This window comes from Coptis chinensis, chromosome 1 (assembly GCF_015680905.1).
Source record: "Coptis chinensis isolate HL-2020 chromosome 1, ASM1568090v1, whole genome shotgun sequence".
In the NCBI taxonomy this organism is placed as follows: domain Eukaryota; kingdom Viridiplantae; phylum Streptophyta; class Magnoliopsida; order Ranunculales; family Ranunculaceae; genus Coptis; species Coptis chinensis.
In genome coordinates this window covers 29,058,790-29,069,550 of record NC_141456.1, presented here as the reverse complement: position 1 = coordinate 29,069,550, position 10,761 = coordinate 29,058,790, and the positions used below count along the sequence as shown (strand labels likewise).

General features: G+C 36.1%; 1 long non-coding RNA gene across 1 annotated transcript; it reads right to left on the bottom strand.

Annotated features, from left to right (window-relative positions):
- Positions 1 to 1,111: 1,111 nt before the first annotated feature.
- Positions 1,112 to 10,083, bottom strand: LOC147523340 (uncharacterized). The gene is made up of 6 exons (XR_015216014.1): positions 5,242 to 10,083; positions 3,628 to 5,035; positions 3,200 to 3,340; positions 2,825 to 3,110; positions 1,515 to 2,259; positions 1,112 to 1,426 (listed from the first exon to the last, which is right to left on the bottom strand). It is a non-coding gene; the product is annotated as an uncharacterized LOC147523340 (long non-coding RNA).
- Between the last annotated feature and the right edge of the window lie 678 nt (positions 10,084 to 10,761).

Here is a 10,761-nt window from a genome sequence, read left to right as displayed (position 1 = left end):
CGTGGGCTTTTTGTGCTTCGAGAATGATCTTCCCACAGTCATGACCGTGGGAAAAGATTAGTTTTTCTTACGGGTTGGGTCATGGGAAAAGATTACTTTTTCCTACGGTTTGGGTCCGTGGGAAATGATGTTTTTGCGACTGCTTTAAACCGTGGCAATTTTTTTTTAAATATTAATATTTTAATTCTTGGGTCAGTTCATCAACAGAGACGTACCAATCACCTCACAAAACTCCCATAACCATCTTACACCTCAAAATCACCATTTCCAATCATCTTGAAAGATAGAATTCCATTGATTAAAACCTAACTAATGCTAAAAATATTTATGACTAAACCATTTTTTTTTCTCATTCTTCATGAAATGAAAGACAAATAATGTAAACAAGAAAGAATTCTTCGAAGAACAGGTAGACAACCCTTGGGCAAAAGTGCTTTCTTTGTTCTTCCGCCATCGTAAACTCATGTGAACTTCTCCAAGTGCTACAATGTCGATCTTGAAATTTGTCATAGTTCAACACTAAAGTATAAGAACTTAATTAGTACGCCAAATACAAACACGTAGATGTCTTGACTATGCCAAATCATCACAATATCCATGATACCAAGAAAATAGCGTGAACTAATATGGGAACGTTATTAAAATCGATAAGAATAACTTTAGTTACAAGACATGAATAAAAATCTAATGTAACTAATATCCAACCCAACTCAATAGGTATTTGAAGCATTAATAAAAATAAACTGAAATAGAAAACTGGGCTTAATATACATGCCTAGTAGCATCTAGTGCATGGCTGCTACATAGCTATGTAAAACTGAACAAGTTCAAATGTAAGACTGAACACTTTGATGCTCTTTCACTCTCTCAGCTATTTGCCATCTCACTCTAGTTACTTATCAATTACCACACCTTGACTACATAGCTTTCAGTACAAGGTGCAGAACTAGCAGCAAGGCATGATTCCAAAAGCAACTTTACACTAATAAACCTTATCGAGAACCCTCACCCAGTGAAACATAAGTACTAATTGCTAATGAATCTCTTAATAGATAGAGAGATGGCTATGAAGGACCAGCTACTGCACTATTTTGGGACCTTGACCATGGAATGTTAGATGCACTTTGGATATTAAAGCTCTTCATACCCTCAAATAATTGTTCTTAAACAAAAGAGCTTTTCTAATTTTTTGGCTGCACCAAAAAACTAGAAGGCAAAAAACTTACTTCCACCATTATTTATCAAGATTCCAATAATGCGTGTGTGCCCTAGTTACTAAGCCTACAACAGTACTTGAAGCAAGCTTCATTGGATCAAAATTTTATGGCAATATAACCCACATCAAAATTCTATGGTGGAGGAGAAACTTACACAGATGATGTTCCTTGGACACGGAATAACTCAAGACTTGACACCGCAGAGAAAACTGTATAGAGTAGAGGAGTTCAGTTGGTTAGAAACTTAAGGAAACCAGACATTCAAAAGCTTTTGCATCCATGAGAATAATATCATACCAGAGATTGTAGGGGTGAGCACTCCATCACCAATCACCATACATGTCCCAAGCAAAACCAAAATTAGCAATGCAGTTTGTAAGCTCTTGTGTTTCTCAGCAAGTGTACTCTTGAAAACGTATAGAGGGGAGATACTCAAATCACTATACACTACACCAAGGCTCTGATAAGCTATAAGCAAAGTAGTCTTCCAGGATTCCTTTTGGAAATACAAAATTGATTCTAAAACTCAAAATAAAATATACTTATAGTACTAGTTGTTCTACATTTCTGGCTAAGGCAACGTTTAAAATTTTATAAAATAAATTTAGACAAAGTTCTAAAGAGAAACCTTTGAAGAATTCCAACACTTGTTGGGATCAAGATTCATGGTGCAACTACCAATTAATCTTCAGAAAGACTCCAGTGTAACTAGCCACAACTATCCACATATCTATTTCAAATTTTCAATCATTCATGAAAATATGAAGTAATCAAAACAAAAGAATTCTAAAACAGACACAAAAAGTATCACACCCATAACCAAATAATGTGGGTTCACACTTCATACCAACCAACTATGCTTTAGAAAAAGATGGGTATTCTATATTTTTTAAAGGTAACTTGACAAAAAAAATTGCACTAAGACCTTATCAAAACTTTCCAAAACTAGCTCGCTAGATAGGGATCCAATACTTCTTACCTCACAAATTAATCGATATAGACTCGTAAGATTGCTCCTCTATGGTTGGGGCTAGGGTTTGATCTGTAGCATAATAAAAGCCTGTAACACCATTACACATTAAACAAGTTTCCACAAAAAGTTTAGGCAAAACTCAAAGTAAAAGCAGTGGAAATGTTGAACAGATAAACCTATGCTCACTCTTCACATATTCATTAGTTACTAGTTACTACCATCACCGCAATCATTCAAAACATACCCATTCAACCATATAAATATTGCACCACAAAGCGAAGGCAACACAAAAGCAGTCCAAGCAAGCAACTAAGAACAGCTATGGCGCCGCTCCCACCATAAGAAAAATAAGCATTTGAGCCTGAAATCACAATCACTAGGCCGCAAAAAGCTATCATACTTCCGCTATAAATAATAACAAGTCAGGTAGTCTCCTCACTTCCAAACAACCGGTTATGTTGCACACTCATTTGCCTGCATGACAAACTTGATCCCACACCGTACAGGCAGGTGCGCATCAACACAGCAAAAGGAAGCAAGTAGAGACTAGCGGTGATGAACAGTCTAACCATATAAGCTATTTTATTTCAGTATTGTGTAGCTCTACTATAATAGAGAAAGTTCTGCTACGCACCTCTTGGCAAAACTAGTTTAGTTGCCTTTCAATCAAAGGCCATATTATCTGCATTCCTACTCTTGATTCAATTCCTTCGACACCTTCCAATAGCATTGGCTTCACGCTTCGCCCCTATCTCAACAATATTCCAACAAGCCCATCTAAGAGCTTCACCATTTCGGCTATATCGGGAATTCAGCAAAGCAAACACCAAAGAAAGTCAATTAGTAGGGAAGTGTTCGGGGGCCTCGCTCTTGGGAAATCGACTAAGAGATGCAGTCTTGGCTTAGTCAATCAATCACTACTATAAAAAAAAAATCCATGATACCATAAAGAAAAGTTACACAACAAAGGCGTTGCGGGATAAGGAGAATAAGTGTTGGATACAAGTACCGGTGCCATAAAGAAATGTCACGAAAGTCGAGAGCCATCATGCCCGAACCAGCAACCTCTTCTTATGTTGCTTGCAACTCCGAGGTTTCTGATTGACTTCACTTTTTCCAGGAATAGCTAATCCCATTAAACCAAACCCTCCTGAACTGCATAAAAGGAAATTATTTGTGAACCAATTCCAGATAAAGATAAAGATAAAGTTTTAGTTTCTATTTGAAATCCAGTAAATATTTTCAAATCAGATTTCGTTTTCCAAACCCTAAATACTCAAGAAATTAGGCTTATAAGAACTAGGGTTCTCAAAAAACCAAAGCTTTAACATTAATTCAATTAAATATGACAAGTGAAACCCCAATTAGCAAAAATATCAAAAAGATGGTATTTGTAGAATTACCTTACGGAAGAACACAAAAGATATAATTTTTTACCTTTGTATATCGAAATAAAAATAGGCGCATCCGTCCTCCACCCATAAATCCCAACGATTTAATAATAACTCTGATTCATCCAGTCACAAAGTGGTAGTGGCAGATCTTCTCGTTGGTTTGAAGTGTTGAATACGACCAGTTTTGAGCTATGTCTTTCTAAATTTTTCTTGTGTCTTAGATAATATGTGATAAGGTGGACCTTTGCCTACGGCTATTGACAGCATAACAAGATCTAAAGCCGTTCACACATGTATCCCACGGTTGAAACCATAGTAACAGCCACGGCTAAAAGTGTCGCTTAATAGTGGCTACGAGTTCCAAAATAGTGCTACGGACCTTTGAGAAGTAGCAACAGCCAACATCTGTTGGTTATTTAGCTAGGGTAATTAGCCGTGGGTAAAAATACTAGGCTTCCGTGGCAAAAATCTCATTTTCTTGTAGTGCTCACCTATATAATGAAGAGGAGGAACTACGTCTGACCTGATTCAAGTCTCCCCCTAGCAGAGAGAACTTGATACGTAGGTGGTTCATCCACACAAAATCGGTCAAATCCAACCCCTCAATCCCATCTCTCTCAGTCTGCCTACGTGTGTAATGTTAATCCAAATCTAACATTTACATTGGTGTCGTCTGTGGCTCGATTTCTTGAGTTCCCAAAACCTTCAAACAAAATCTCAAGCCCACGAAGCATGGAAAGCCTCCAAGATCAAGTGAAGGACCTAGTCACCCAGATGGGCACGATGAACGACAGCATCACCTTGTTCGACAGGAAAATGCTATGTTAAAAGATCAGATCACTACGCACAACCCAAATGGTGCCACTGTAGAAGACGACATCAACAAGGTCAATCAACAGATCAACACCCTCTCCCAGAGGATTAATCAAAGTACTGTGAAGATGGACACCACTTGATAAGCACCCAAAACTATAATATTAAATCCCGAGAGACATAGCATTTTGGTAAATTATGTGTTTAATAATCATGAAATAATTATATTTTTGTACTTTTGCAGGTTTCCATAGTTAATGTGAATATGATAATAAAACATGCATCAAAGTACGGGAATACTATACATACTTGAAGTCTTCCCACTCAACCCCAGTGAAGCCCAACAAAGCCTGACTAGAGCCGAAGTTTCCAAAGGGACAAAACCAGTGCAGAACAGGTCCACGTGTAAAGAAACAGCAAACTTCTGAAGCTCACATCTTTCAAACCTGGATGCCGATTTCGGCTAGTGAACTGCCAAAGCAACTAGGGCAACGAACTCTACTCAAAGACAGAAAGTTGTAAAAATGCCAAAATCCGAGTCGCCACTGGACACAGCACGTGGACCCACTCTGTGGGGCCACAAGGCATGATGAGTCAGCATAGGCAGGTGGCAAGTGATGGTCACAATTGTGTGAAACCTTGCACATAAGAAAGGACGAAACAAATCAATGTATGAATTAATTTAAGGAAAACAACAAAACCATAAAAAGTTTGGATTATTATGGGACAAAAGGACAAAACCTTTAAAACAAAGTTTGGATTGTTTGAAATTAGAAAAAGACAAAACATAAATAAATGGGCTTTACGGAGACTAGGAGCTATATATATGAGAAGGGGACCTTACCTTTTGGGGAGTTTTTAGTTTTAAACTTTAGTGGTTAGCTTTATATTCTTGTATTACTTTCATTTCCAGTACGTAGCTTTCTCTTTCCAATAGCTTTCCAAGCTTCAAGTACTGTAAGTCATTTACTTAAAAAAAGTCAGTTCTTTTCAAGTTAAATTCCTGTCATTTATATACTTGTTTAGTGTATACAATAAGATCAATCCTTCCATCATGACCATAAGCTAAAATCCTCCCAAGGGGGAGGGTTAATGATGCTCATGTGAGGATCCGAATTGACACTTTAATGTTCCAGAATCACTACTTAGGAATTAGGTGTAGATTATGCATCCGGTCCCAAAATGATTGAGACTGTCCAAGTTTGGAGTGTTGATGCTCCAGAACAGTCTCGCGAGAGACCCAAAATGTCTCGCACGAGACTCTATGGTGTCAGATAGCTCTCTGATTATGCTAGTGAGATAAGCTCAGAGATGCGTGCATCTCACTAGTGATCGATACTCGACGCTGTCTCGGGTTTGTCTATGCACTCAAGACGGATTAGAGTATAGTGATATGGTATTATAACTGTTGAAACTGATTCTTGCATGAGTACGGTTAACGCTTTTCCTATTTCTCTATCCCTGTTTATTTACGTAGAAATCAATCGTTATTATTTTCACGTTACTTGCATTGCCGTTAATTTACTTAAACCAACTAAATAACCTAAAATCCTACTCACTAAAAGCTGTAAATCCAATTGTGAACATTGCTAAGCCCTAAGGTATGGACGATCCCTTACTCGACCTATTCTACAAACCACATGAGTAAGGTAATTTGACTAAACGGACGTTTACGGACTTTGGACTTTGAACCATGGGCTTTAGACTTAAAAGACAATAAACCTGAAATTACGGTTTATCACCACTCAGATCGTCCAGAAGATGAACAAGAGGAAGTCACAGCAATCTCAAACACTGCCCCATATCCTCAAAGAAACGACCCAAACCATAAAGACAGAAGTCTGGTATCCGGACGTACACGAAACGCAAGTTCGCTATGCTTACAAGATCTCTAAGCTACATACTGGAGAGAATAAAAACAACGGCCTATTACCGACCTGAGGTAAAATGGCTAGAAGACACACTAGGAAAGCCTTATTACGCTTTCCATAAAGCAAAGTGCCATGAGACCAACGAATGTCGGGGGCTCAAGCACTACCTCCAAGACCTCATTGAGGCAGGGCATATCAAACACTACACTGATATTGCCGATGACGACCTACGCCATAAGCTCATGGCTCGCAGAGAGCGAAGCTGAACTCTACAATGCAACACCAACAAAGAGCGCTCTCACACTCAAGGACGCTCAAATGAGCGATCTCGCCATGAGCGCTGCCAACACTCATATGACAGAGATAATAACAGGACAATCAACATGATCACCTTCCAGGACGACTCTGTCACGTCCACAAGAGAGAAAAGGAGGCGGATAGGCACTTTACAAGAAGTTTACCAGTTCTCCTCACGAGCGGCTCCTGCCCCACGCACAACTAGCCGCAGTTCAAGGGAAATCACCTTCACCGAGGCCAACCTCAACAAGGTATGCCTCCCACATAATGATGCTCTGGTTGTCCATGTCAAAATCAGCAACTAGACAGTAAAGTGTGTCCTGATCAACCTAGGTAGCTCATGTGATATTCTGTTCTATCAGACTATCAAGGAAATGAACCTGCCCAAGTTGGTAATGATAAATCCAATAGCCCCCTTCTATGGTTTCAATAGATCTCGAGTTGACCCAATTGATGACATTATCCTACCTATAAAACCCCGGCCCATTTTTTTCATTATTATGTAACAATATTTAGTATTTTTGGATTAGATATTTAATGCATGGTCAATGTGCTAGTAAATTAGGTTTGACTTTAATTATAGAAAGAGAAAGGAGGGAAAGCAAGAGAATATTTTTGAAATTGTATTAAATGAATATAGTGTTTTGAATTTAAAATTTTTGTGTATAGATTTGTAATATTTGGAAAGTTTTGAAATAAAGATGAAACAAGATATTAATATAAGGTATATGATAAATATAATACTTTTAATAGAGAATAATATTCTATAGTTATGAATAGAGATATTTGGTAAAATGAAAAGTTTCTTAAAGTTAAGCATAATATATGGCAGATAATTATTTATAATGGAATGACTTATCATAAAGTTAGGGTTTTCATAAAATAGGGTTTTTGCTTAGAACTAAACAAGTTAACTAAAAGAAAGAATAAGGAGAAAAGGCGGATTTGTACATCTCTTAGCTAGCTTTGGATCGGATTTTTGGCGTGGTGTAACGTGATTTCTATTATATACATTCTTTTCGCTAATACAAGAGGTGAGTGTCTATTATTTTTGTGTGGTAACATATAATAAATTGATATTATAGAAGAAATGCTTTGTTTGTTGTTGTGTGTGAATGAGAACATGACTATATGATTGATTTTTCTTATTTAACGCATGCTATTATGTTTGGGTAACTTTTTAAATTAATCATGTTGTTTTTATGAAATACTATATATGAATTTGCACTATAGTCTAACTTTTCTATGAATATGTATTGTAGCACGTACTGTAGCAATGTAAAAATAAATTATGATATTATACTATAACGCGCACTGTAGCACGGTGATAAATAATTATGGTATTGTTATTGTAGCACGTACTGTAGCGTCAGTAAATTATTATTGATGGTACTCTTAATGTACTGTAGCACTATAATAAATAATTATGGTACTATTACTGTAGTGTGACTGTAGCACTATAATAAATAATGATGACACTGTTACTGTAGCGCATACTGTAACACTGTAATAGTTAAGGATGTGTATTGTAGCTCTTTTAACCCTTAATGGTAGTTCTGTCAATATTAAAGTTGCTGATATAAATACTATATTATGGATTGCAACACTTTTTTTGTACATTTAAAAGACGCTATATTGATTAATTACCAATGCCATGGTTTGTTATGTTGCATTCTCTAGCCATGTTGACTTCTTTTTATTAATGATATAATATCATTGTTTTTTATTGGCTATAATGTAATATCATTGTTAGTTAAGGGTGTGGGTCCTTTATGCAATATTTTTGATGAATGATTATGTAACTAAGAATGGCATTATATTTACAATTGCGTTGCTATGAAATAGTATGACAATGTCTTTGGAGAAATTTGAGACATGTTTGAACATGGATACTTAGTTGCACTTTACGTAAACAAGTTAAATGACACTTAGAAATTTATGATGCAAAATCCTAGCCCCTAGCTACCACAACTCTTGTGATAAATATGAAAGCTGTCTTTTTAAGACAACGTGAATTTAAGGGAACTTGGAGCCCTTGTAGACAAATAATGGCTTTGATTATCTCGTCACCAATTCAGAACGAGACGCAGCGACATGTTATGCATAGTAAAGGCTTACTCACATAATTTTGGCGTCCGTGTGGAGTTTACCTAGTATGCGACATTCGGTTAGGGTAACTACGCATATGAGTGGTTCCATTATATGAGAGAGGCATGCAGATGTACATGTTCGACTCGATTGAGGGGAGTGATTGAGGTAGATAGGACTAGGTAAGACTTAGAAACGACGCGCTACTAGGGAGACTTGTTAATTAAACATTCTCGAAATGATATTTTCCTCTTGCATAGTTATTATTCAAAGACTTACAAGTAAAGTTTCATTTTACGATATTACAACTAAAAGTTGTTTTGTAGGAGAGTGGGTTAAACTAATTATTTTTGCAGAGATAACCCACTTTGTGATAGAGCATACATAGATGTAAGTGTAGCATAAATTTTATTTATTATTAGCTAGGAGCTAAGGTGCCTTTATGAAGGAACTAACTACCTTAAGCTAAGGCGCCTCGTGGAGGAACTAACTGCCTTATTAATGTATGCATATTTAAGTTGTTTTATTACTAAGGCTACTCATACCAGTATTATTTATAATGCTGACTGATAAGAATTAAATTGGATGTTACTCCAACTCACACTTATATCAATTACCATATTCTCAATTCATGTTGAAATATAGTTCGAGTAAAGGAATTGTCTCATGCCTAACATTGAAGCACTTGTTCACAACTTAGCTAGAAACCTTTAATGATAGAAGGCTTTAGGTGGAAGTTTTTCACTACACTTACTTTAAATTAACTTTCAAATTACAATAACAAATTTATTCTAAATTACTTAGAGAATATATAAGAGAGGAGAAATGTGGAGGATTGATTTACCATGTGATTTAAACTACTATTAATAAAAGACATATTTCAATTGTTTGTTTTCATATTCACTTTTATTCATAGACAAATCAAAGTGAATACTTAAACATTGATCCCTAGTAGAATTTCTAAATCTCTAAAGAGATTCTACTAGCATGAGAGATTAAATTAGCACCTATCTCTAGAGCACTTATTCAACCTCTAGTTTGTTTTCCACTTCTAATTATTTGTAATTGAAGTAAAAATCAAACTTGTTAAATTTTAAGTAATTGAATTACATCTTCATTAGTAGAGTTATCCTCACATGGGTTTATCTAACCCTCCACAAGGGAGGAGTTAGCTCATGGTAAGATAACTACACTAATGAAAATGAAGAAGAAGAAGAATTTTATTACTAAAATTATAACTACTTCTACAACTAATTTAATCCTACTCCTACTTCCTAATTTAGATAAGAAGAGAGTGAAGGGCTACAAGGCCACAAATCACAAGTGAATTGGCAAGTTTATTTAGAGCACCACCCCTCCTATTTATAGTTTCAAAGGAGTGAGATGGGTGGCCAAGATTACATCTTACATTTTCAATCCAAAGGTTACAAATTAATCTACTTTTATAATGAAACTTATTTAATCTAAGTGGAGAAGAGTGGGTGAAATAGTAATTCCCATTACAAGATAAATAATTAGGAGTAGTTTGTGCACTTATTAAGTGGAGAAAGTGGGTGATTACATAAGCTTCCACTTAATGACATCATGATGAATAGTAATTGGATTTTTATTTTGTCTTGGTTCGGACCTGTTTCAATTTCTAGTCTATTAAATTGATGGATGCTATATACCATTGTGTAGAGCTTGTTACGCTGATCGTTTTGACAGGTCACACGCCCAAAACGGAGTTCGAAGTCAAAAGATATGATTTTTCGAAGTTTCGCTGATTTTTCTACAAGATTTGACCCGTAATTGACCATTTTGACCAGGCTTGCTTCATGGGCTTGATTTAAGCTTCCAATGGGCTTCTTTTGGACTTGATAAAAAGCCTTTGTTTCCAATTAGCATATTCACCTTGTTTCCATGCCAAAATGACGGTTTTGTTGAAATTTCATCGTTTACGTGTCGAAACCTGCAAAAGCATGGAAATACAATTATTTTGCATTTATTAGCATGGAAATACAATTATTTTGCATTTATTACAAACATAATTAACCAATATGTAATGTTTCTATGGGGGTTATATTACAGTTTTTGGTATTTATCACTGACCCGATTTGCATGCTTGT